At 47.3% G+C, this 25552-nt stretch overlaps 1 long non-coding RNA gene across 1 annotated transcript; it reads right to left on the reverse strand.

Moving 5' to 3' along the window:
- Nucleotides 1-7331: 7331 nt before the first annotated feature.
- On the reverse strand, nucleotides 7332-9367 carry LOC116274996. Its single transcript, XR_004183923.1, has 2 exons — nucleotides 9241-9367; nucleotides 7332-7870 (listed from the first exon to the last, which is right to left on the reverse strand). It is a non-coding gene; the product is annotated as an uncharacterized LOC116274996 (long non-coding RNA).
- Between the last annotated feature and the right edge of the window lie 16185 nt (nucleotides 9368-25552).

Raw genomic sequence — 25552 nt, forward strand, 5'->3', positions numbered from 1 at the left:
TTAGTAGCCAGTAGTTATTTTTCCTGCTCCTTTCCCTCCTCCCACCCTCCACTCTCTGATAGGCCTCAGTGTGTGTTTTCCCCTCTGTGTGTCCATGTATTCTCATCATTTAGCTTCCACTTGCAAATGAGAATATGCAGTATTTAGTTTTTTGTTCCTATGTTAGTTTGCTAAGGATAATGACCTCCAGCTCCATCCATGTTCCTGCAAAGAACATGATTTAGTCCTTTTTTATGGCTGCATAGTATTTCATGGTGTATATGTACCGTATTTTCTTTATGAGGTCTACCATTGATGGGCATTTAAATTGATTCCATGCCTTTGCAACTGTTACATATTTTCATAGTTAAAATGCTTTCAGTAACTATTGATGTTTTCAAATTAAAATGTGATATTCTCTATTGTAAGGAGTGTTCAAATTTCATAAAATATGCACACAAATTTAATACAATCTAAGTGTGCCCATTTAAATTACTGCAATTTAATATCAATAGCCAATTGTAAATAGGCTAATGTGTAAGGGAAATTACACTTGGCAGTTTGTAAATATGAAACACATGCATTTTGTCACAGGGTAAAGGACTGGAGAACAGTTTGTTGATTGAGGAGCTGAAGTATTAAGTACAGAGCCACATATATACTTAAACACCCTGTGAAAAAAGTTAATGAACAAAAAAGAATTGGAAGAATGTGAGAGATTACCTGAAACTTTCAAAGGATAAAATGACTACTGGGCATTTGGCTAAGTAGGTAAAATTAAGTGGAGACAGGAAGAACTATACAGAGCATATAACTTATATAATTAAAAAGTTTAGGGCCGGGCGTGGTGGCTCAAATCTGTAATCCCAGCACTTTGGGAGGCCGAGGCAGGTGGATCACGAGGTCAACAGATTGAGACCATCCTGGCCAACATGGTGAAACCCCATCTCTTACTAAAAATACAAAAATTAGTTGGGCGTGGTTGCATGTGCCTGTAATCCCAGCTACTCGGGAAGCTGAGGCAGGAGAATTGCTTGAACCTGGGAAGCCAAGGTTGCAGTGAGCTGAGATTGCACCACTGCACTATACCCTGGCAACAGCGAGATTCCGTCTTAAAAAAAAAGTTTATTGAACTCTGTCTTTGCCTTCTGAGTATTTAGCATACCTAATATGATAGTCTGATTAGAGTTAAAATACAGAGTAGACAGGCACTGCCGTGGTGATGCTAACAGGCCTTTTTTTATGTGGGAAGAAATGCAACTCTTTCAGTTAAGACACAATATTCTACCATGAAAAAAACTGAAGTTTTAGGAATATTGTTTTAGCTTAGATAAGCTGTGTAACCACTTTTAGAAAAAGTTGCTAAATAGACTGCACATTTGAGAGTGCATAACTCACTAGAAATGTTTTGAAAGTGTAATAATGCACCAAATACCTAAAATGAATCATTGTAAAGAAGCCTAAAACTTAGAACATTTCCTTCGTTGGAACAGGAATTAAAAGAAAGAGTGTGTAAGCAGAAACTCAGTTGTAAAAAAACCCAACTCCCCCTGAGAAAGAGGGGGAGTCTTTTAAAAACTTAACTGCCTATTTTTCTGTGGCTAGTAAGCCTTACCTCTCCTCCCTTCCCAGGCATGGTGAAGACCCTGATTCCCTAGCTGTGCAGTTGCAAGGTCACTAGACAGATACACTCAAGTTGCAAAACATTTTTTTCCTTAAAAAGTAAAAAATGATGTAATGCATATCTCAACTGAATAATTGCCTTTGTTTTTCGTTTCTGTAGTATGCTTCCCCCTGCACAGATCTCCCCCTACCCCACAAAATGCTTAAAAGCTAACTTAACTCTTTATTCAGGGCTTAGTCCTTTGAATATTAATTGGACTGGGCCGGTGCACCTAAATAATAAATCTCCTCCTGAACCCCATCGCTCTTTCTGATTGCTTTAAAATCCTGCTACAAGGAAGGGGAACATCACACACCGGGGCCTATCACGGGGAGAGGGGAGAGGGGAGAGGGGAGGGATTGCATTACCTGATGTAAATGACGAGTTGATGGGTGCTGACGAGTTGATGGGTGCAGCACACCAACATGGCACAAGTATACATATGTAACAAACCTGCACATTATGCACATGTACCCTAGAACTTAAAGTATAATAAAAAAATAAAAACTAAATTAAAAATTTAAAAAATTTTTTTAAAAGTAAAAAAAAAAAAAAAAAAAAAATCCTGCTACAAGTAATTACCTGTGTTAGGCACACAAGTCCTAAACAACTCTTGAACACAAAAGTTTTAAACCAGGTAAGTTTTATCCTTTATAAAATTGGAATAATTTATCAGAGGGTGGAGGGTGAGAGGAGGAAAAGGATCAGGAAAAATAACTAATGGGTACTAGGTTTAATACCTGGGTGATGAAGTCATCTGTTCAGCAGACCCCCATAACACAATTTACCTGTATAACAAACCTGCACGTCATGTGCCCCTGAACTTAAAAGTTGAATTTTTAAAAAGTATTTAAAAATGTATATTCTGTCCAGTACCATGGAATCTGTTCACTGAAATGGATATTTAACACTAAAGGTCCAATTAAAGCATTTCCAGAACTTAGAAAACAAATATTTTTTCTTGCAGTTAAGTTCTATAGCAGAAAAGACAAATAAATAGTTAAATTTTAATGTATACAATGAAATAATATAGTATTATTTCAAACATACCAGTGTCTAATAAAATAATAACTGTAAGAGATTTTAGCTATTCTTGTACCTAGTCTGATTTTTAAATAAGCCCTTTTTAGATTTAATAAATTGAAGGAATGTCTATAAGAACTTACTCTCAGAATTAATATAAATATTTTCTGTCACTTCCATGCTCATAAAATTAAACTCTCAAATGTCAAATCTGATTAAATATCAAAAATTACTCATGAAAATGGCATAGCTTGGAAATTGGGAAGTTACTGGATTTTATAGCACAAAAAGTATAAGCTCCTCTTTAAAAATCAAAATGAAATATACTGTGCTTATTCCAGGGTATATTTAAAAAGCAATAAAATCAAGGAATATGAAAGCAAATAGGAAGTCAAAACAAGACTATCTGGACATGATATAGAGTTAGGTATCTGTTTTATCTCATTCAGAATATAGTGGTATAGGCATTTTCTAGAAGATACATATAATCCAACAATATGTTTGTTACTTTCTTGGACTAGATGAGATTTGCTATTAGATGAACAATAATGTCTATATAATGGCTCAAATATAATTTTATATGATACTATATCTGAACACTGTACAAAATCTACATAGGTAAAAATGATGCAGCTTAATTTTAAGTACTGAAGCAAAACTAACTGTATTTTGCTCAGAACAAAGTTATTTTTCTTTAAATGGACTAAACATAAAGGAAATATTAGTAGGACTTGATGAACAACAGTTAATAGTGATAATTGAAACCATCCAATCACCTACCCATATACTATGACATTTACTATATAGGAAATTTCATCAAAATGCTACATTGTGTAAAATAAAAGCATGGGATTTGATGTCTTTCGGGTCTTTAATCTTTATGGAAGAATTTGATTCAACCTAAGCTAAAATTTAGAAAATGAATTCTGATGAAACTGGAAAGATTATGAAATATTTTAATCTCTCTGCATCAGGAACTCCGGATCGACACTGTACTAACTGGCTTCCTATGGGCCAGGGCTGAGAGGAAAGGCAAAGCAAACATTTGGTGCCCTATCTATATAATGGAGTTTTGTTTTGTTTTGTTTTGTTTTACAACTCAGATTGTTACCCATCCTATCTTTCAGTAGGCTGGGAAGAAAAATAAGGAAATATTCCTTTCTTTTTAATGCTAAAAAAGATTAAAATTGTATGTATTTGCCATGTAGAACATGATGTTTTGAAGTATATATACATTGTGGAATGACTAAATCTAGCTAATTAACATACGTATTATGGCACATTTTGATCATTTTTGTAGTTGACACACTTAACACCTACTCTCTTAGCATTTCTCAAGAGTACAATAAGTTATTAAGTGTAATTCACTGTGTAGTAGGTTAGATCTACTGAATGTATTCCTTCTATCCGACTGAAAGTGTATATCCTTTGATTAACATATATGCAGCCCTCTCCGATCTCAACCACTGCAGCCTCTGGTCATCATGATTCTACTCTGTTTAAGTTCCATCATTTTAGCTTCCACATATGAGTGAGAATATGTGGTATTTGTCTTTGTGCGTCTGGCTTATTTCACTTAGTATAACGTCCTGTAGGTTCATCTGTGTTGTCACAAATGAGAGGATCTCCCTCATTTTGTGGCTGAATAGTACTCAATTGTGTATATTTACCACATTTTTAATCCATTCATCCATTGATGGGCGCTTAGGTTGATTCCATGTCTTGGTTATTGTGAATAATGCCGAAATGAACATGGGAGTGCAAAAGTACCGATTTCACTTCTTTTGGGTATATACCCAGAATTAAATTGCCAGATCACATGGTAGTTCTATTTTTAATTTTCTGAGGAACCTCCATACTGTATTCCATAATGGCTGTACTAATCACATTCCCAAAAATGTACAAGGTGCCCTTCTCTCCACAGCATCACCAACATTTATCTCTTGTTTTTGATAACAGCCATTCTGAAAGGTGTGAGGAAATACCTTGTGGTTTTGATTTGCGTTTCCCTGATTAGTGATTTGAGCATTTTTTCAGACATTAGTTGGTCATTTGTATGTCTTCCTTTGAGAAATGACCATTCAAGTCATTTGCCCATTTTCAAATTTCTTTTTTTGAGAAGGAGTCTCGCTCTGTTGCCAGGCTGGAGTGCAGTGGTGCGATCTTGGCTCACTGCAACCGCTGCCTCCCGGATTCAAGCAATTCTTCTGCTTCAGCCTCCCGAGTAGCTGGGACTACAGGTGTGCACCACCACACCCAGCTAATTTTTTGTGTTTTTAGTGGAGAAGGGATTTCACCGTGTTGGCCAGGATGGTCTCGATCTGTTGACCTTGTGATCCACCTGCCTCGGCCTCCCTAAGTGCTGGGATAACAGGCATGAGGCACCACGCCCAGCCTCAGATTTCTTTGTTTTTTGCTATTGAGTTGTTTGAATTCTTTATATTTTGGGGATAGTAGCCCCTTGTCAGATGTGTGGTTTGCAAATATTTTCTCCCATTCTGTAGGTTTTCTCTCCACTCTGTTCACTGTATCCTTTGCTATGCAGAAGCTTTTCAGTTTGCTGTAATCTCATTTGTCTATTTTTGCTTTTGTTGTTGTCTGTGCTTTTAGGGTAAAATCCAAAATGTCACTGCCCAGATCAATGTCATGGAGCTTGAGTTCAGGAGTTTGAGACCAACCCAGGCAACATAGACCATGTCTCTACAAAAAAAATTAAAAACCATGTGTGGTGGCATATGCCTGTAGTTCTAGCTACTGGGGAGGCTGAGGCGGGAGGATCACTTGAGGCAGGGAGGTGGAGGCTGAAGTAAGCCATGATCATGCCACTGCACTCCAGTCTGGGTGACAGAAACTGTCTCAAGAAAAAAAAAAATCATGTCATCTGCAAATGGACAACTCAACGTTTTTCTTTCTAATTTGGATGCTTTTTGTTTCTGTTGCCTAAACTGAATAGAAGTCGTGACAGGGCATCCTTGTCTTGTTCTGGATCCTGTTGATTATCATGCTAGCTGTGGCTCTGTCATATGTGGCTTTTATTGTGTAGTTGCACATTCTTTATGTACCTAATTTGCTGAGAGTTTTCATCACTAGATGTTGAATATGTCAAATGCTTTTTTCTGCATATATTTGATGCTCAGAGTCATACGGTTTGGATCTCTGTCCCTACCCAAATCTCATGTTCAACTGTAATCCCCAATGTTGAAGATGGGGCTTCATGGGAGGTGACTGGGTCATGGGGGCAGTCTCTCGTGGTTTAACACCATCCCCCTTGCTGTTTTCGTGGCAATAGCAAGTTATCATGAGATCATGCTTGGAAAGTGTCGCCCGCCCCTCCTCCCGTTCCAGCCATGTGAAGTGTTAGTTCTTCCCTTCACCTTCCACCATAATAGAAGCTGAGCAGATGCTGCCATGCTTCCTGTACAACCTATGGAACCATGAGCCAATTAAACTTTTCTTTGTCTCAGGCATTTCTTTGTAACAATGCAAGAATGAACTAGTACAAAAAAATGGTACTGGGAGTGAGACACTGTTTCAAAGATACCTTAAAATACGGAAGCAGCTTTGGAATTGGCAATAATCTGAGGCTGTAAGGGTTTGGAAGGCTCAGGAGACAGGAAGATTAGGAAAAAAATTGAACGTCCTAGAGACTTGTTAAATAGTTGTGACCAAAATGCAGGTAGATAGTGATATGGACAATGAAGTCCAGGCTGAGTAGGTTTCATATGGAGATAAAATCCTTATTGGGAACTGGAGTAAAGGTCACTCTCGTATGCTTCAGAAAAGAGACTGGTGGCATTGTGCTCCTGCTCAAAGAATTGGTGGAGCATTGAACTTGAGAAAGGTGATTTTAGGGTATCTTGTAGAAGAAATTTCTAAGCAGCCAAAGCATTCAAGATTTGACCTAGATGTTTCTAAAAGCCTGTGATCATATACCTGAGTTAAAGAAATGACTCGAAACTGGAACTTACGTTTAAAAGAGAAGCTGAGCTTAAACATTTGGAAAATTTGCAGTCTGGCCATGCAGTAGATAAGAAAAATCCATTTTCACGGGGAGGTATTACAAGCAGGTTGCAGAAATTTGCCGAAGGGAAAGAGGAGTCAATTGCTAACCGACAAGACAATGAAAAAACAGCCTCAGAAGCATTTCAGAGGCCTCCATGACAGTCCCTCTGCTCTGATCATAGGCCTGGAGACCTAGGAAGACTGAATGGTTTTCTAGGCCAGGCTCAGGGCCCTGCTGCTCTGTGCAGCCTCAAGACATGATGCCCTGCACTTTGGCCACTCCAGCTCCAGCCACAGCTAACAGTGATCAAGGTGAAACGGGCTGCTGCTTCCGAGGGTGCAAACTGTAAGCCTTGGCAACTTCCACATGGTGTTAAGCCTGCAGGTGCACAGTGAGGCTTAGGAACCTCTGCCCAGATTTCAGAAAATATATACAAAATCCAGAGTCCCTCTAACTAGGACGGTGTGGTGGGGAGATGTGGGGTTAAAGTCTCCATATAAAGTCCCCACTGGGGCACTGCCTAGTGGAGCTGTGAGAAGAGGGCTACCATCCTCCAGACCCCAGAATGGTAGATCCACCTGTTACCAGAAAGGGGTCTGAATCCAGACACCAAGAGAGGGTTCTTGGAAGTCATGCAAGGAAGAATTTGGAGCAAGTCCACAGTGCGAAACAGAAGCAACTTTATTAAAGGAGTGAACGAATAGTGACTCCATAGACAGGGTAGGCCATTTCCAAAAGTACGAAAGCATCCATCCTAGGTACAATGCATATTTAAAACTAGAAGTGCTTTTGTTCTCAAAGTATCAAGACATTCCTGGGTCTGTTAAGTCCTGAGTGTGTTTAGGAGACATTATTAATCTGTCCCCTCAATTGTAAATATCTTGAGGCTAGGAATGCTTAACCACCTGGGAAATGCAGCCCAACAGGACCCAGCTTCATTTTTTTTTTAGCCCTTGTTCAAAATGGAGTCGCTCTGGTTTGAATGTTTCTTACATATTCCCCCCCTCCCTTTTACAAGAGGACCCTTAATCCTAGGGGTTGCAGAAGGATGAAGGTCCATCTTCTGTAACTTCATGCTGAACAGGGGCGATTTCCACATAACTATTAGGGTCTCTTGTATTCAGGGTAGAGAGGAGCTCAGTCAGAAAGCATTGGTATGTTAAGCATCATTTGCAGCTCTGAGTTCCAGCAAAAAGTGAAACCTGGAGGATTAATAAGGATCCAATTTAAGAAAGTATCGAGTAAGCTTATCTTGTGTTCCTACACAAAGAGTACAATCATAATGTACTCGACAACATCAAAGAAAAGTAAAATTATCCCAGGTAAACTAACAGGAAAGTTTTCCAAAGACTGGGCAGTTGTTGGGACCAAGCCGATATGGAGTTGGCTGACAGTGCATCAGTGGCAGAGATACGCATGTCTAAAGCTTTCTTAGCCTGGGTAATATGTGAGTAGTCTGGAATGTGCTGCAACATTTCATTTTGATCGAAGCACAAGTTCCCCCTTAAGTTGCTGTTAAAATGGCTTTGCCATTCGGTTTGGTAAGGCCACCTGCCTAATCTGAGCGATGTCCTCAGGAGGGTAAGGGCATGGTGCGTATTACTCAAAGCTGCAGCCGTGTGCTTGGCCCAGGCCTCAACTTGCGGCTCAACATTGATTGTAGCTGCCTGTGAAGAAGGTATAGCCATCTGGTGGAAGCAGATGGCTTCTATAATGAGCCTTTACAGTTTTCCAGTTAGATGGAAGTCGGTTTAATTCAGTGAGGATACATCCCAGAGGATAAAGATGACCCCACATACACCTTCCAGTCCACTTATAAGGTAAGTGTCACCAGCTGAGTTCCACAAGCCCATAACTACCTCAAAAAAGAAGAGGCACCAGTTTTTTGTGAATTACGTTGCCATCTCACCCACATTTTGTCTGTTAAAAGAAGGGTCTTACTCAAACTTGGGGAAAATCAGCAGCTAATAAATTATTAAGCTTCTGCCTTGTATTAAAAGAGAAAGCTGAGGCCTTTGGAGATGAATGTGGAATATGGGGAGTCTCAAAAACCCAATTTTACAGTAAATACTAAATCCCATTTCTTAGGCTCTGCCTCCTTTGAGTGCCCACTTGGTAAGAAAATGCGTGACACCCAAGGCTGGTGCATTAAAACCACTTCTGTGGGGTCTGCTAAATCCACGGGTGACTGACTGAGAAATTTAGCTCACTGAGATGCCTGGATGGACTGCATGTTCTCTCCACAGCTCTCTGTAAATCTCTCTCGGCTGGCTTTTGAAAATACCAGGTGGCCGCGAGTTGGAGGTGATAATACTCCCTCTTCAGCAGCTCCTGTGTTGTGGTCACATGTCAGCTACTCTTTGCAGCTGGTGAAGGCAGGATCAGGATTGGAATATATGTTAAACAAAGGCTGAATCTAGACACATGCACATCTAAAGGCTTTTCCAGTTCTGTACAACTGAGCCTCAACAGTGTCTGTTACAACAAAATTGTCCTCCAAACATTAATTTGGGATCTTCTCCTATACATGTACAAACAGTGGATTGACTATTTGTCCATCTTTGACACTTACTGTGTTCCACCAAGAGGGACACCTTCCAAAGCAAGAAACTGTTGGACAAACTTCAATCGAATGTCTGAGCATGATCCGCCTGGCAGAGGTTTACTTCCTGAAGAATGGACTTCACCTTTAACACCCACTTCACGAGTCCAAAATGTCATGACAGTTTTAGATCCTGATAGAGAAAGAAATCTGAGTTGAAGATTCTGAATTCAATTATTTTGTCAACTGTTTTGTGTATTTCCTTTGTCCAAAGGACCTAGCTAGGTGCTGAGGACACAATGATATTCCCACCCTTAGAGCTTGTGCTCCAGAGAAGAATATAGGCAAGGAGAGAGACGATCCAATGCCATCTGCACAGGGGGTGTGAGCGGGCCATGAAGCAAGCAAGCATGCTGTCTAATGGGAAATCTGGGAAGAGTGGGAGGAAAGCTTCCCAGAGGGAGCCAGCCCAGGGAAGCCGTGGGCAAGCATTCCAGGCACAGGCGTTCACACTGCAGGCAGGACTCTTCTTCTTCCCCAAGATCCTAAGAGCAGACTGAACACACGAAAAAGTACTGTAGCCCAGGCAGGGGCAGAAGCCATTGTGTCTCCTAGGAGAGGGTCTTGAAGGTACCTAAGCAAGCTTGGTACCCTAGACAGGGGAGCTCTGGCTGAGGCTGATATTCACTTGGGATTTGGAAGCCTAGACCACGGGCCCATAGAAGAAATGGAGAATACAGCTCAACAGCTGACAAAATCAACAGTTTCTGGGAGAATAAAAGTGAAGGAGAAAAATCAAACTTTTTGTTCGTTATTTACTTCCGCCAGTATATACTTAAAAATAATGATTTCTTAATATCCAACTGGAGTTGGGGAAAAAAATAAATCAGGAAGACATTTTACGTGCAAGTGGCCCGTGTGAAGAAGCTGCAGTGAGAAGACGGACGTGAGCCTACCTTCACCACAGCAGCAGAGGCTGCCTCCCATTCTGGTGAGTGGTCCAGCCGGCAGTTCAAACCCAGCGGCAGTTGGGGTGGAGACAGGATACGCATCATCACATGACCTCGACGACAGGTCATCAGAGAATGTTCAAATGAACACAGGAACACGTGCCACACTCTGGGGTCCAACTGCCGCTCTCCAGACCAGCGCACTTTCACAGGACAAGGGGCCACTCAGAGTCCATGCTTCATTTCAAAATCTGAATCCCACACCCACAGTACTATTCCCTCTGTATGAGATAAACGTTAAATGAGGAAGAAAGACCTGCCTTCCAAATATATTCTATAGTGAAAATTTCAGGGTGAAGAGGGTCAAAACACATTCAGAATAAAATGAGGTTCCTTCCTGGATTTGAAAGACTATCCCCACCCATTTTACTATTCCTGAGTCATCAGCAATTTCTGTATTCGGCAGTTTTAAATTTGTTCCAGATGAAAGTATAAAATGCCTTGTATAAAGTCAATTTTTTTTTTTTTTTGAGACAAGAGTCTCCTTCTGTCGCCCAGTGGTGCTGGAGTCCAGTGGTGCAATCTTGGCTCACTGCAATCTCTGCCTCCCGGATTCAAGCGATTCTCCTGTTTCAGCCTCCCTAGTAGCTAGAACTACAGGCAGGCACCACCACGCTCGGCTAATGTTTGTATGTTTAGTAGAGATGGGTTTTCACCGTGTTGGCCAGGCTGGTCTTGAACTCCTGACCTCAGGTGATCCACCCACTTCGGCCTCCCAAAGTGCTGGGATTACAGGAGTGAGCCACTGTGCCTGGCCTAAATTCAATTTTTAAAAGTTAATCTCTAAGAATATAACTCATAGGAATTGTATAGAATCTCTTATCAGCTATCTATCTCTGTATGCAATATACTTACTAATTTCTGAATCTCTTTGAGTTCTTGAGAGCTTTCTCTGTGAATGTATACATGAAAGACTGGCTATTCACTCGGAGATGAAGAAAAAAGAAGCATTATATGTTCAACAATGTGTTTATCTGGAAATACAGGGTGATTTTCTAAATGGGGAGTTCCGATAACCTCAAACTCCAGGATTAAATGTGTTCGGCTCATCAATCAACACCCAGTCACACCCATTCTTATTATCTCTTCATGAGAATTAGCACTTGGAAGGCAGGTGACAGGTCCTGCAAAAGATGGAACAACTGAAAATTAGAGAATAAAAATGAGAGCATTATCACATTTAAAACGAAGTAGATACCCATTACAAAATGAAATGGTTCAGTGCAAATTTCCATCACTGCGGATTCATCACAAGCTTTAAGAACTATTCAATCAAATGGGCATTGGTGAGATATAAAAACTGCATTAACACAGACATTGCCATTTTTTCACGGATTACCTAATTGAGAAAGTGACTGACAGGATTTGGGAAGGAACAGGTAATATTACCTGTCTAAATGGAGAATTATAATGGTTAACAACTGAACAGAAAAATGTGTTTGCACATAATATATGTGGATATATATACATATGTATATACACATACATGTGTATGCATATATATATATATGCATGAGAGAGAGAAAGAGACAGTGGTGAGACCTTAAAAAACACTAGAAAACATACACATCTCCAATGCAAATTGAGGAAGAATTTTTTTTAAAAATAGGGAATACATTAAATAAAAACAGTCATCTCATTGGAGGAACAGCATTCAAAAGCAACTTTTAAAAGAGCAGCTTGGACTTTCATTTATAGGGAACAGTTGAAAAGAGCAAAAGGCTTTCCTTCCTGCTGCCACCTGGGTGTTTACAGGGAATGAAAACTGAATGTGTCTTTCACACTGGCAGGCAAAGCCCTTAGAAAGCTTTGTCACGGTGTCTGTAATATATGATTGTTCAATTAATACATCTAGACAAATGTACAAAAACTAAACAGCCGTTACTTCCAGAGGCGGGAGCTGGCAGGCTGCAGAAGAGGGAAAGGCAGAAACCCAGATTTCAGTGTGCCGCCTTCTGTACCTTGTGAATGCTACAAGTGTGTTATTCCGGGTGCGTTTATTGGGAATTTATTCATTTTTTTAAATGAATACCCCAAAATGCTGGTAGAAAACAACCATTTTGTTTTGTTGATGCTTCATGGGGATAGGAATTCACACAAGACACAGAAAAGATAGCTTCTTGCTACGTGTTGATGTCTGGGGATTGCAGAGAAGGCTCACTGGCTGGGGCTGAATCCACAGCAAGGGGCTGGAATCATCCAGAGGGGACATCACTCCTGGGTCTGCCAGGGTCACTGGCCTTGGCTGGAGAACCTACAGGAGACTTTCTGTTGTTCTGGGCTTCCAAGCAGCCGGGCAATCACAGGACATTTCAGAGCCTTGACTTGGTGGCCAAGGGCGCCACAGGTGAGTGACTGGAGTAAACCAGGCCGAGGCTCGTGGCCTTTTGAAATGTAGCTTGGGAAGTTTCTCAGCATCCCCTCCACGTCACCTGTCAGGGAGAAGTGAGCACTAGGTGCCCGGCCCCATGAGAAGAGGCATAGACGCCCACCTCTCAAGAGGAGAATAGCAGAGAAATTACAAACATGTTTAAAGTTACATGTAAATTCCTGCTTGAAAAATCTCCAGCACAGAGATACCTACAAACATGTGGGATAAAAAAGACTCACGCTGTATGACCCAGACCAAGAGGAAGACAAGTGTGCGTTTTCCTGCTGCTTCAGCCACTGCGAGTTGACTGACAAGTACACACACACAGTCAGGGAAGTTAACCGGAGGGTTATGGAGTAACAGGGTAATGACAGCTTGACGGCCCTGCCGCCGAAAGGAAGCATTTCATTCACTCCGTTAACTTTAAAAAAATCACAAGATCTATACATTCGGAAAACAAAAGGAGACCTTTTTCTTCGCTTCATTTTAGGTTCAGGGGCTTCATGTGCAGGTTTGTTACATGGGTACATCGTGTCGCTGAGGCCTGGTATGAGACTTCATTAAACTAAAGAGCTTCTGGCACAACCAGAGACTTGATTTCTTATGAAAGTTTATAGCTGCTAACGTGCCATCCTGCAGGTTGACGTGGCTCCTCCTGCCAAGGCCAGAGCCTGGCACATGCAAGGAGGGGGAGTTGGGGCAGGAGCTTTACGCAGGACAGGCTGGCTGAATAGAAACCTTCCACAGGTTACGGGGGAGCTGGGAACATTCGTGAGGATGGTCCTGATGCATGCATACCAAACATACATACATGCAACATATGACCCATGTTCACTATGGGGTGGAGACCTAGTATTTAAATGTGTATTAAGTACCAGCCCTATACCTCTCAAAAAGGTCTTCAGGACAAAGGTATCACAAGTGCACAGCTCCTTGCAAACCAGCCAAGTGCACAGCCTCTGTAAACCCGCCAGAGCCAGCCCGTGGCGGGTGGTCTCTTCCCAGGAGTGAGTTACTGAAACCGGTTTCCTGTCCAGTTGGAGCTGCAGTTACGGCTGCTGGAACAGGGCTTGGGGCCAAAGCTCAGTGTCTGGTGGTGCTGCTACAACTGTTCATAGTGCTCATTTAGCTGCTAGAGAGAAAGAAACTCCGTGGCAGTCCGAACGGTTTATTCCTTGTTTAGGGGCGTGTGACTCAGCCCCTGCCTGGCATGGCGGTAGGTGCTGCTTGCACGCTGGTACTTTACTGCCACAGAATCTGTTCTGTCCGTCTGGTGACCTCGATTGGAACATGCTGCTGGCACCGGCTGTGTCTAAACGTGAAAGGAAGGGGCAGAACGAGGCATCAGGTCGCCCACCCGCCATGGCCTGATGCCCGGCACTGAGCAGGTATGGAGAGGCCTGGGGCAGGCTGGAGTGACCGGATGGTCCACAGGAGCCTCACTCTGGGAGCAGCGGCCTCAGCTCATGGCTCCACTGCCCAGCTGCACTCATCTACAAGCCATCTGGGCCTGACAGCCTGTCTCTAGCCTTAGTGCCTCTGAGTTTAAGCATCTCTGCCAAACCATCAAGAAAAACCCTGGGCTCTGCAGATGCATGAACAGCCTAGTGCATACACTGGGCACTCAATAAATGCCAAGGATAGCTACCTCCCTGGTGCCCAATGAGGACAACAGTCACCATCGTGGCAGTGCTTTCTCAGTTCCAGACTTCAATTCCTTCTTCCCAACATGTGGAGTGGGGGACCCAGTGTGGGGTGCAGGGCCTCTGCAGACACCTCTCCTCCTGGGCCCCCAGCCAGGACGAGTGGCCTGGAGGAGCAGTGGGAGGAGGAGCAGAGATGGGAGCCAGCCCTGGCCTCAGGGGCGCCACCATCCCTGCACACACAGGCACAGCCCTCTCTTCCTCAAGGCTCTTCCTCCAGCACCCAGCCTGAGCCACCCACTGGAGAACACGGACATCCCTCCCCCATTCTGTGCAGGGAAATGGAGGCCCAGCACTCGCCTCTTACACTCATGGTGAAATTGTGACCAGACCAGTCTCCTGACACCCCTACAACGACATGTAGTCCTCTGCCGTGGGTGGGGAAGGGGTCCAGGCACAGTTGAGGTTTGGGGGAAGGAGGTCTTCTGACAATGTTCCCAGGGTTCCCGAGGATGGTGGTGACTCCTCAGTGCCCACAGGAGAAATCAGATGATCCCACGCCCTCCCATCCAGCCTGCACTGATGAAGACTTTCCGGGATGAAGCCGCCGATGGTTTGAGCAGAGAAAACGCTTAAACCTGGTATCAAAAATGGGACAGCTGTTGGGTTTTCCAGATGCAGACAATGGGCAGAGGCCCAAAGAGACGCCATTCCAATGAGATGCAACTGGCCAGCAAGCCCAGGAAAAGATGCCCGGCAGCACCGCCTGGTGTCAGGCCACAGTGAGATGGCACTGTGCACCCACTGGATGGCCAGAGTTAGACATGCACCAGAGTAACACGGGGTGGTGAGGACGTGATAAACACTGACCCCCGTGCACTGCTGCTGGGAATGGAACACGGTTCAACCACTGCAGAAAACAGCGTGGCAGCTCCTCAAAAAACAAAACAATGACCCAGCAATTTCACACGTGGGGCCTAGGTACCTACCCAAGAGAACTGAAAGCAGAGACTCAGCTATTTGTAACGGGAATGTCCCTGACAGCACTTTGCATAATCGCCAAAGGGTGGAAGGCACCCACATGTCCGTCCCCAGATGAACGGGTGATGGAACACTATTCACCCCTCACAGGAAGGGGGCCTGACGCATTCCACAGGGTGGAGGGACCCAGAAGACCTTATGCTGAGTGGCAGAAGCCAGACAAAAGTCCAGATGAAATGTCCACAAGAGGCCAGGCCACAGAGGCAGAACCCAGGGGCCGGGGGAGGCGGGGAGCAGGGAGCAGCTGTTTAATAGGTACGGGGTTTCCTTTTGGGGTCGTGGAAATGTCTTGGAACTACACAGAGGCGATGCCTGTGCAAGGCTGTGACGGTGCTGAATGCCACAAATCATCCACTGAAAAATGGATAATTTTGACCAGGCGCGGTGGCTCACGCCTGTAATCCCAGCACTTTGGGAGGCTGAGGCAGGCAGATCACAAGGTCAGGAGATCGAGACCATCCTGGCTAACACGGTGAAACCCCGTGTTACCTACCAAAAATATAAAAACTTACCCGGGCATGGTGGCGGGCGCCTGTAATCCCAGTTACTCGTGAGGCTGAGGCAAGAGAACGGCGTGAACCCAGGAGGCAGAGCTTGCAGCAGTGAGCCAAGATCGCGCCACTGTACTCCAGCCTGGGTGATACAGTAAGTCTCCGTTTCAAAATAAATAAATAAATAATTATTTGTCACCCTGATTCCCCCTCCCTGCCCCCCAGCTGCTGAGCCCACCAGTGTCGCTGCAGAAAGGACGATGGCTCTGGCCGGCGGCTCTCCGGGGCAGGGTGCGGCGCTCAGCCCGTCGCCCCATGCCTGCCCAGGGCTTGGTGGACCCGAGGGACACTGTGGTCAAGGTGAGAGGTGACAATGTGCTAGCAGCCCTCACTCAGCGCCTCCTTGGTCTCGGTGCCCACTCTGGCGGTGCTTGAGAAGCCCTTCAGCCCGCCACGGCACCGAGGAAGCCCCTCTCTGGGCTGGCTGAGGCCGGAGCCTTCTTCCTCTGCTTGTGGGGAGGTGTGGACGGAGAGGTGCGGATGGGAACCGGGGCTGCGCCCGGCCCTCGCGGGCCAGTGTGAGTTTCGGTGGGTGCGGGCTCCGCCGGCCCCTCACATGGCCAGCTGGGGCCGCCGGCCCAGGGCAGTGAGGCGCTTAGCACCCGGGCCGGCAGCTGCGGAGGTTGTGCCCGTTTCCCCAGCAGTGCCGGCCCGCTCGCCTGGCCTTAGCTGCTTCCCCGCGGGGCAGGGCTCGGGACCTGCAGCCCACCATGTCTGAGCTCCCCTCGCCTGCGGTGGGCTCCCGCGCAGCCTGAGCCTCCCCGACGGGCGCCGACCCCTGCTCCGTGGCGCCCGGTTCCACGGATGGCCCATGGGCTGAGGACTGCAGGTGCCACTCGAGACTGGCAGGCATCTCCGCCTGCAGCCCCGGTGCAGGATCCACTGGGTGAAGGCGGCTGGGCTCCTGAACAGGATGGGGACTTGGAGAACTTTTATATCCAGCTGGAGGATTGTATGTGCACCAATCAGCACTCTGCATCTAGCTAACCTAGTGGGGACTTGGAGAACTTTTCCGTCTAGCACTCTGTGTGTAGCTCAAGGATTGTAAATGCACCAATAAGCACTCTGTGTCTAGCTTAGGATTTTTGAATATACTAATTGGTACTCTGTGTCTAGCTAACCTAGTGGAGACTTGGAGGACTAGCACTCTGTGACTCTGTGTCTAGCTCAAGGATTGTAAATTAACCAATCAGCACTCTGTGTGTAGCTCAGGGTTTGTAAACACACCAATCAGTACTCTGTGTCTAGCTCAAGGTTTGTAACTACACCAATTGATACTCTGTATCTAGTTAACTGTGTGTCTAACGCACTCTGTGACTGTCTAGCTCAAGGATTGTAAAGGCACCAATCAGCACTCTGTCAAAATGGACCAATCAGCTCTCTGTAAAATGGACCAATCAGCAGGATGTGGGTGGGGTCAGATAAGGGAATAAAAACAGGTTGCCCCAGCCAGTGGTCACAACCTGTTGGGGTTTGTTTCTGAGTTGTGGCAGGTTTGTTTTTTTTGCTTTTTGCAGTATGTTGTTGCTGCTTACTCTTTGGGTCCACACTGCATTTATGAGCTGTAACACCGTGGAAAGTCTGCAGCTTCACTCTCGAAGCCAATGAGACCATGAACCCACTGGGAACAACCAACAACTCCTAGAGGCCTTGCCTTTATAGAACTATAATACTAGGAAGATCTACAGCTTCACTCCTGACAGCGAGGTTATGAACCCACCAGAAAGAAGAAGCTCCAGACCCATCTTGAACGTCTAAAGGAACAAACTCCAGACACCACTATCTTTAAGAACTGTAATACTCATCGTGAGGATCCACAGCTTCGTTCTTGAAGTCAGACCGAGAACCCACCAATTGCGGACACAAAGGCATCTCTGGGCAAGAACTCCTGGGCAATATGAGCTGCTGTATACCTTGCTCTGATCTCTGCCTGCCGGGTGAGTGCCCTGGGCGACAGGAGTGGGCAGGGGCAGCACGCAGGTGGTATGCAGGAGAGGAGTGCGGGCGGGACAGGAGCAGGAGTGGGGCGTGGGCCACGGACCGTGCAGGGGTAAGAGCAGGGCGCGGGTAGGAGCAAAGCTGTCAGGCAGAGGTAGGTAGGAGCAGGTGTGGTGCTGGTGAAGGCTACCAGTAGCCTGGGTCTACTCACCTGTGCACTCACAGCTCCTCCTTTAACTAGGTGCACCTGCCTTGCAGTCCCTGTGTTTTGTCTTTTTTGCTGCACAAAAACAGCAGGGCAGCCCATGCAGGGATGCAAGGTCTGGGACTGCTGGAGTTGCGACCCAGAGAACTCTTGAGAACAACACTCCCCGCCAACCCCCCATCCCTACCCCATGCTCCAGACTGCCCCAACCAAAGCGCACCCTGGCCATTTTTCCTGAGGCAGAGGCTCGGTGGAGCTCAGCCTCTGGGGCCAGAGGCGGGAGGAAGTAGAAGATGGGGACTGGGGGGCGTTTGTCAGCATCCAGGGCAGTGCAGAGGGCGGGGGTCCTGGAGGCCTGGCCTGGGAAAAATGTAACCAGGTTTGGAAAAGCAAGAGTTGGAGGCGGGAGGCGGGAGGCGGGAGGCGGGAGGCGGGAGGCCGAGGCATTGGTCAACAAGCACCAGGTGGCTAAGGCAGTCCGGAGGGGTAAGGAGCAGGGCTCACTGTCAGGCCCTGAGCTGGTAAGCTTGAATTTCCTGCTGCTGTTTGGGAGGTTTCTTGAGAAACCAACTCCACTGAAATGTAACTTTAAAACTGGGAGGAGCAATTTCCACATTCATTCAAAGAAGCAGTAAACATATTCTATAGGAGAATTTGGCTGCTTTCCGCCTCCTGGGGGGAGTTTGGAGGGAGTGCCCTTCTCTCTACACAGGATGTGGGACTAGCAGAGCCAGCATGGCGCCCCAGAGAATCGTTTTCCCCCAGAGACATGATGCCCAGGATGACATTTACCTCTAACAAGGGGAAGCCGACCTGTGCTGGGGTCCCTGGGGTGAGGTTGGATGTGGGTTCTGGGCTTCTGTGGGGAAAGTCCCTGTTTTTTCCGCATCCCGCAGCTGCCTCTTGAGGTCTGCCCTGCACCCAGCCACGGAGAGATGGAGAAAGGGAAGGCCATGGGGTGGGAGGGCCCAGGATGCTGGGCCTGGGGTGCCCGGGGGCCAGCCCCTCCTGTTTCTCTTGTGTCCTGGCTGAGCGCACGACTGAATCAGTGATCTGTGCATCACTGCAGACCTCAAAAAATAGTCACCCTGGCAGGCAGAAGGAGGAGTTGCCAAGATGGGCTGGCTTGGACTTGGCCAACTGCTATGTCCAGAGCTGTCTTGCTGAGGAATAGATGGTGTGGGCAGCCAGCCCATGAGAGGTACCCTAAACCACTGGACGTTCTGCTGCCTGCCACCCACCCCCGCCAGGCTTTACAGAGCTGGAGTTGGCTCCCTTGAGTGCATACGAGCCCCGTTTCTATTCCTAGCAGCTACACAGGCCTCACACTCGGGCCTATGCCCAGGGAAGGGACATTGTAGTTAGGGAGGGGCTGAGGGGAACTTTGAGCAACAAACAAGCTCCCGTGACTGTCCCAGGAGAATGAAGAGGGAAGGGGGTGGGCCTGGATAGCACCCCTCCACCTCCTGGGAACCACTCTGGCCACATCTTTGCTGCTGGACAGACTGGATGCCTGGCTCAGCTCTGTGACCACCTCAGGGCCCATCTGAGCCTGCACTCCTGCCTGGCATCCCAGGCACTTTTCCTTTCTCCCCATCCCCACCCTTGGGGGGCTTGAGTGGACAGCTGACACCAGGGGGGGGGATATGGTTTTCTCCTGGGGAAAAGATCTGAGGAGCCTCAAGTGGGTGCCCCTGCCCCCTTGTGCACTTGCAGACATGCACATATGCATATACCTGTGTTCACATGTGTGAACACAGATGCACACCTTATTCCACGGGCACACCCAGGGACTTGACCAGAGGGGGTGGCCCAGTAGAGGACAGAGGTATGAAGCCTGGGGCCTGCTGGCCTTGGCAACTACAGGGAGAGGAGACTGCCCTGTCTGGGTGTGGGCTCAGGATCCAAAACATCAGGCAGCAAAAAGGAGTTCCGCCAGCACAGGGGAAGTGGGGCCACCCCGAGGTCCCACAAAGGGAGGTGGAGGCAGAGTGGGTTGCAAGGCAGACCCTGGTCCAGGCTTCTCTCAGTTCCTTGGGTGAGGAGGGCCTACAGGGGGCTCTGCCTCCTTTTCTTGCCTTCCCTTAGTCGACTCTCTGAGCCTCAGTTTCCCAAGTTATAAACCTCTCCATCTCAGAAGGAGGGTGGCTCAACAGTCAACAGGTTTTTATTTCAAACCTGGGAGGGACTAATGACAAAGTTAGGTCAGAACCCGCACTCCCTTACAGGCTAAGAGTTTTTAAGGATTCAGGGTGGGAAAGTTGATCAGAGGCTGCACTGCCTGTGTGTCTCTTTGCTGTGTTGATCTGGCGGGACAGTTGTGTGTGTGCTCATACATCTTGCTGCAGCTGCAGGCATACTTCCGTCTTCCCCTGAGTCTGCTTGTAGCTTCCCGATATTTTGGTGCACCTGAAGGGAAAGGACTGCTTAAGGCCCACTGGTTTACTGGGGCCCATTGTTATGAGGGTGAAGTTTGGCAGTTACTTGAGAGACTTTACTGCCACCTCCCTCTGTGCCCGAGCTGTCTTATCTGTGTTTCACTGTCTTGCTTTTTCTGGCTGCTGCTTGTAGTTAGAAGTGAAGTGATTTCCTTGAAATGCATGGGGCTAGAAAGGGAGCTGGAACTTAAAGTGGCAGTGTTTGAGATGATGGTGCTCCTGCTCTGTCACCCCTGCCTTTTGATGCCCAGGACCCACCCCCCCGCCGCACCACCTCTGTCCTCTGCACTGCAGCAACTCTGCCCCTGACACTCAACTCTGTGCCACACCCTGCACCTAGTCCTCAGTGCAGCCCGCTGGCTCCTGATACCCAGGCCCAAAACTTGCACCCATAAGTGTTGGCCCTGAGCCTCCCATGGCCCCAAAGCTACATCTTCAGGTGCCCTGCCAGACAGTGGCACAGAACTCCCAGGCTACAGGCTGGGTCTCAGCCCACTTCTCCCCTCCAAGGGAGCCACCCCAGAAACAACAGGCTTTTAGGTTTTTAAAGACCAGGGTGGCAAAAATGCAGGAGAGCAAAGCAACCTTGCCAAAGAGAGCCCCTGCACTCCTCTGCCAACCAAAGCGGCAGAGCTGGAGGAGGAATGAGGAAGGTAGAGGTCAAAAAGGAAACTAGGAATCGCCACACTGTCTTCCACAATGGTTGAACTAATTTACACTCCTACCAACAGTGTAAGAGCGTTCCTATTTCTCCACATCAAGGATCTAGAACTAGAAAATACCATATGACCTAGCAATCCCATTACTGGGTATATACCTAAAAGATTATCAGTCATTCTACTATAAAGACACATGCACATGTGTGTTTATTGCCGCACTGTTCACAATAGCAAAGACTTGGCACCAACCCAAATCCCCATCAATGATAGACTGGATAAAGAAAATGTGGCACATATACACCATAGAATACTATGCAGCCATATGAGTTCGTGTCCTTTGGAGGGACATGGATGAAGCTGGAAAACATTCTCAGCAAACAGGAACAGAAAACCAAACACCGCGTGTTCTCATAAGTGGGAGTTGAACAATGAGAATACATGGACACAGGGAGGGGAACATCACACACTGGGCCCTGTTGGGGCCGGGGGGAGGGATCGCATTAGAAATACCTAATGTTGATGACGGGTTGATGGGTGCAGCAAACCACCATGGCACATGTATACCTATTAACGGACCCGCACATTCTGCACATGTGCCCCAGAACTTAAAGCATAAAGAAATACAATTTTAAAAAAAACCAGGACTGTGCCACCTCCTGCAAAAACAGACCCCGGTGCCTGTCGCGGCTTCCTGGGCTCCCTCCCTGCCCCTTCGCCCACACCTGCCCTGAAAGAGCTGTCCTGGTTCCTTCAGGATACCGGCTTTGGCGCTCGGGACAACCACGCTGGGAACTCCCACCGCGCTAGGTTCTGAGCACTGGCCCCGCTGCCGACGGGCACCTGCTCCTGCCAGAGACCTGCCTGCTGCCCGCCACCAGTGCGCTCCCAGCCAAGGCCAGGTGGCCGGTCACATGCAGCCCCCTGCCCAGCGCAAGCAGAAATGTGGTGCTCAAAGCCTTGGCTCCGTCGCTTGGCACTCCGGGCCACTTTTGCGCTGGCCCGTGCGGGCGCCTGTAACCAGCAAGACTGACTTGCCGAGCAGCCGCGGCAGCACTGGATGTCGTTTTTGCTATCCCCAGTGCGCGCTGGGGCCGCAGCTGTAGAGACGGTGGCTCTGGTCGGTGGGGTGCGGCGCTAAGTCCCGCAGCCCCATGCCAGCCCGGGTGTGGCCGATGCGGGCGTGGCACCTCCGGGCAGGGACTCCAGAGCATTCAGCGGCTGCGCGCCCTACTCTGATCACTGTTGGGCCAGGCGGGTGCCGGCTGCTCCAAAGGAGCCGGAAGGGGCAGCGCGAAGCGGCGGGTAGGAGCGGGCGCCGGTCCGCCTTAGGTAGGAGCGGGGCGCGCAGGTGCAGAATGGGGTCAGGACGCGGACGGGAGCCAGGCGCCACTGGGCAGGGGCAGGAGCATGGCGCAGTAGCAGCCAGACAGGTGGAAGACGGGCGGGTGCTGGAAAGGCCACCGGTAGCTGGGTCCGTGCATCTCTGCGAGCACAGCCGCTCCTTTAACCAGGTGCGCCCTTTCTTACTGGGAAGCCAGGTGGGGATGCAAGATCTGGTACTCCTGGGGTTTGCCACACAGAGGACTCTGAGAACAACGCCCTCTCCCCAAAATCCCTTCCCCTACCCATGCTCCAGGCCCCCCCGCAGCGCATCCCGAGCTATTTCTGAGAGGCAGAGGCACGGTGGAGCTCGGCCTCTGCATGGCCAAAGGCGGGAGGAGGGGAGGAGCTGGGCAGGGAGCAGGCAGGAGAGCCTTTGTCAGCATCCAGAGCAGTGCGGAGGGTGGGGGTCCCGGAGGCCTGGCCGGGAAGAAATGTCACCAGTTGTGGGAAAACAAGAGTTAGGGAGGAGGGAGGCAGAGGCGTTGGTCAACAGACACCAGGTGGCTGAGGCACTCCGGAGGGGTGCGGGAGGGGTGAGGGGCAGGCTCTCACTGTCAGGCCCCGAGCTGGTAAGTTTCAGCTCCCTACTGTTCTCTGGGAGATTTCCCAAGAAAACAACTCCATTGAGACAAATGTAACTTTCTTTAGTCTGGGATGATCAATTTCTATGTTTATTCAAGGAAGCAGCAAACTTCTATGGGAGAATTTGGCCACTTTCAGCTTCATGGGGGAAGTGTGAAGGGGGTGCCTGGGGTGCCCTTCCCCCCGTACACAGGAGAATGCGGGATGTGGTAGTGGCAGCCTAGGAGAGCCAGTAACATAGAGGAACTGGAGCCCCAAAGAATCCAGTTTTCCCCCAAAGAAATGATGCCCAGGATCACATTCACCTCTAATAACGAGAAGCCACTGGACCTGTGCCAGGGAGTCCTGGGGTGAACCTAGGACGAAGTCTTATACCCAGTGCCTAGGACCGGGTGCTTATACCCAGAGCCTAGGACCTGGGGCTTATACACTACTTATACTCTACTTAGTAGAGATGGAGTTTTTGACCAGGCTGGTCTTGAACTCCTGACCTCACATGAGCCACCCGGCCTAAGGCTCCCAAAGTGCTGGGATTACAGGCATGAGCCATTGCACCTAGCCATACAGAATCAAGTTTAAAAATTAAATATTTATTGAATAACAAGCTGAGCTTACATTTGAGCTGCAACATTGGCAATGCAGATTGTGAACACGGATCACAAAAAGCATGCATAAAACACTACTGGCCCAGAGATGAAAACACTGCTAAGAATTAGACTAAATAGCTGCTGCTTTTAAGAAAATAAAAAGCCTGAAATCAACATACAAAATTTTTAAAAACGTATTGACTGGGCGCAATGCCTGTAATTCCAGCACTTTGGGAAGCTAAGATAAAAGGATCACCTGAGGTCAGGAGTTTCAAGACCAGCCTGGCCAACATGGTGAAACTCCATCTCTACTAAAAATAAAAAATTAGCCAGGTGTGGTGACACGCACTTGTAATCCCAGCTATCCGGGAGGCTGAGGCAGAAGAATTACTTGAACCCGGGAGGAAGAGGTTGCAGTGAGCCGAGATCACGCTCTTGCACTCCAGCCTGGGCAACGGGTGAGACTCCATCTTGGGGAAAAAAAGGTTTTAAACACTACCATACACAGAACAATCTTTATTGACTATATTTAAAAATTATTTGCATGATTATATATTGCAAGTGAGTATAATACATGAACTTCCCTTTAAAAGGCAATTCCTTGTTACAATAAGAAACATCACATTTCGGTTGGGTGCTGTGGCTCGTGCCTATAATTCCAGCATTTTGGGAAGCCAAGATGGGCAGATCACCTGAGGTCAGGAGTTGGAGACCAGCCTGCCAAATATGACGAAAACCTGTCTCTACTAAAAATACAAAAGTTAGGCATGGTGGCGGAGCCTGTAGTCCAGCTCTTTAGGGAGGCTGAGGCAGGAGAATTGCTTGAACCTGGGAGGCAGAGGTGGCAGTGAGCTGAGATTCTGCCACTGCACACTGGCCTGGGCAACAAGAGCAAAACTCAGTTTAAAAAAAAAAAAAAAACTAATTACATCACATCATCACATTGCAAAGATCTCATTTTTGTTGTCAATAAACAGTTAATAGTATTACTGTAAGTATAAGGAAGGCTACAAAAAATGAAATTTATTTTTGTCTTCAAAGTGTTTTTTATGCAGTGAAGCACTTGCTGTGTTGAACAGAATGCAGTACTGGAAACTCCTGAGTGTGAGATGCTCTTGAGTGACAAAACTAGGCTTTTCTTTTTTCTTTTCTTTTTTCTTTTTTTTTTTTTGGAAACAGTCTCACTGTCTCACCAGGCTGGAGTGCAGTGGCACAATCTCGGCTCACTGAAACCTCTGTCCCCCGGGTTCAAGTGATTCTCCTGCCTCAGCCTCCGAAGTCGCTGGGACTACAGGTGCCTGCAAGTATGCCCGGCTAATTTTTTTGTATTTTTAGTAGAGACGGGGTTTATCTGCCTCCCGGGTTCACGCCATTCTCCTGCCTCAGCCTCCCGAGTAGCTGGGACTACAGGTACCCGCCACCACACCCGGCTAATTTTTTGTACTTTTAGTGGAGATGGGGTTTGACCATTCACAGGATGGCCTTGATCTCTTGACCTCATGATCCACCCGCCTCAGCCTCCCAACGTGCTGGGATTACAGGTGTGAGCCACCGCGACCGGCCAAGACGGGGTTTCACCATGTCGGCCAAGATGGTCTCAATCTCTTGACCTCGTGATCCACCCACCTTGGCCTCCCAAAGTGCTGGGATTACAGGCGAGAGCCACCGTGCCCGGTCCAAGAGTAGGCTTTTCAAAGACAAAGGATTCAAGCAACCCTCTTACAACTAGGATACCATCCTGTGCCACTTACCAATGCTGTCTTCCCAGAAAACCATTCAAGACACTGAAGAAAGATCAGACTTATATGATAAACATACATAAAATGAAAAGATACCAACTGCTATTTGACACTATTGGTAATGTCTGTCATATGTGAAAACACTTTTTTATTTTATTATTTATTTTGAGACTGAGTTTCACTCTTGTTGCCCAG

The sequence above is a fragment of the Papio anubis genome, chromosome 5 (genome assembly GCF_008728515.1).
Source record: "Papio anubis isolate 15944 chromosome 5, Panubis1.0, whole genome shotgun sequence".
Classification (NCBI taxonomy): Eukaryota; Metazoa; Chordata; class Mammalia; order Primates; family Cercopithecidae; genus Papio; species Papio anubis.